The following is a 2665-nucleotide window of genomic DNA, read 5'->3' as shown; positions in this document are numbered from 1 at the left end:
AATATGGCTGGACCATGGTGCCAAGATATTTTGTCAAACATTCTGGGTCTGCTGGATCATATGGTCCACGTGACAGAGCAGCTTGCATGGCAGCCTGGACCTGTTGCAGAGCCTTCTCTTGTTCTGGGCCCCACTTACAACCACCAGATTTTCAGGTCACCTGGTAAATGGGCCAGAGTAGAACACTGTTGGGCTGCAAGCCTTGTAGTTGCCCAGCTTAGAGACCAAAGAAAGCCTGGAGACAGCAAGAGATGTCAATAGTTTTTTGGACATGGGATCTTACAGACAGTGGGCAGGACACTGCAGCAGTCTTCACCACGCAGGGGAGAAGGAGGCTACCATTTATAGGGGGATTGATGTCAGCTTGGCTCATCAGTTACCAGGGAAACCAGCAGCTGGGGCACATCACTCACAGCCCCTCAGATTAACAAGCATCACTAGGGCAGATGTTTCCCTTTAGTAAACTAGGAGGTGGAGCCATTCCAGCCTGAGGATTAGAAGCATTCATAGCTAGGGCAAGGGGCAAAGACGTTCATGTGAGTAGGGTGCAGGTAAAGAAAGGACTGATCGAGGGCTTCCCTGGTGGTGCAGTGGTTGAGAATCCACCTGCCAATGCAGGGGACACAGGTTTGAGCCCTGGTCCGGGTAGATCCCACATGCCACGGAGCAACTAAGCCCGTGCACCACAACTACTGAGCCTGCGTGCCTAGAGCCCGTGCACCGCAACGAGAGAATCCACCGCACCGAGAAGTCCGCACACCACAACGAAAAGTAGCCCCCGCTCACCACAACTAGAGAAAGGCTGCGCGCAGCAACGAAGACCCAACGCAGCCAAAAATAAGTAAATTAAAAAAAAAAAGAAAGGACTGAGCGAGCAGGGGATGCACAGAGCAAGAGAACAGCCACCTTGGGTGACCTGACCAAACACTCCACCCCTACATACCCTGCACGACCCTTACAATTTTGGTCTACCCCTCTTCCGAGATATCCCTGGGGTCAGGTATGTAGAGGTGCACTGCAATCAAGTACCACAAATGCAATATGGACAACAGCATCTAAAGGATATCAAGAGTCCAAGAGGTGGAAAAACTTTGTAGCCAGATGCTTATCAGGTCAAGTTTTCATGGAAATCCAGAGGAGGACGCCAACAGCCTCTCACTGTAGACCCAGCAATCAGACTCATTTCACAGTGAGGCCTCCATGGTGGCCCAGTCCCCGAACAAATTCCCTCCCCTCACACTAGGGACAAAATGTAAGATGTTTAACAGGCACAACACAGGGAAGGTCGTGACCATTAAGCAAAATAAAAGCAGTAATCACATTCTGAGATAATACCACCTCTGCCTGTGGTCCTGGCCTGCAGTACCATTCCGCCAGTCCACCCTTAGCCCCACAGCTTGTGTCAAATACTGGAGAGGTGGTGTAACAACCTACCACAGGGTTAATATGATGGCGCCTTTCTCTAGTAAGGGGCTTGGAGTAATTACCTTAGTAGTCTCAGGTGGGCCGAGTAGGAGACAGGTGAAGCCTGTCAGTCCCTTTCTAATCCTGTCCCCCATGGGGCGGCAAACTCCAAACACCCGGGACTTACCTGCCGGTCCCAGGGCCATTTTATAACGTGTTCCCCTGGAGGTAGACCCTGTGGCAAGGGCCAGAGTGAGTTACTCTCCTGACCAGTAGTTGGCAACAGTCCTTCGGTGGGCAACCGTTGAACTCGGATTGCGTTGACTAGTTGTCTCTGGGTTAATATAGCTTGGTCATTGGGAAAATTGCTCCTGAGATGTACAATTATAGTCCTTACGGCTTGAGTTAGCCTCTGGTCTGCATACCGAGAGCATGGGTTTTCAATATCAGTTGTTAAGAAGTCCATTTATTCTTTCCATTAGCCCGGGAGCAGTGAGGTTGGAGGGCAGGTGGAAATGCCAGCACATGTCATTTTTAATCAGCCCATTCCTGAACATCATGGCTGGTAAAGTAGATTCCTTGTTCACTGTTGATGTCCATGGGGGTCCTATATGTCGCACACAGGTGTTCTAGACCCCAAATAGTAGGGTTTCCTTGCATTGTTAGATGACTCGGGTAGGTCTTTGGTAATGTCTTCCACCTTTGCAATGCACCGTAGATGCATATAGCTGTTGTTCCATCACACTAGATTGTTGCTCTGCCCTCTTCCATAGCTGGGACCAGAAGGTTACTATTATTTTGCCATTGCCACAGGCCCCAACCAAACCCTTCTGGGTAACTGGCCACGTCCAATTCACAAGCCTATCCCTGAGGTAATATCCCTAAAGCTTGCGTATGTAATTGTTTAGGTGTGAGGGGTCGGAGGGTGATGTTTGTCTTTTGTAGATAATCCAGGTCCTTGTGTGTTTTATTCATCAGCCATCCATGTGCAGTCAGATAAGCCATAAGCATTTGGCTGCTACTTTTTTAAAGTTACTTATTTATTTATTTATATTTTTTGCGGTACGCGGGCCTCTCACTGTTGTGGCCTCTCCCGTTGCGGAGCACAGGCTCCGGACGCGCAGGCTCAGCAGCCATGGCTCACGGGCCCAGCCGCTCCGCGGCATGTGGGATCTTCCCGGACCGGGGCATGACCCCGTGTCCTCTGCATCGGCAGGTGGACTCTCAACCACTACACAACCAGGGAAGCCCCTGGGCTGCT

Source organism: Lipotes vexillifer, unplaced genomic scaffold (genome assembly GCF_000442215.2).
Source record: "Lipotes vexillifer unplaced genomic scaffold, Lipotes_vexillifer_v1.1 scaffold182, whole genome shotgun sequence".
NCBI lineage: Eukaryota > Metazoa > Chordata > Mammalia > Artiodactyla > Lipotidae > Lipotes > Lipotes vexillifer.
This window is presented reverse-complemented; position numbering follows the sequence as displayed.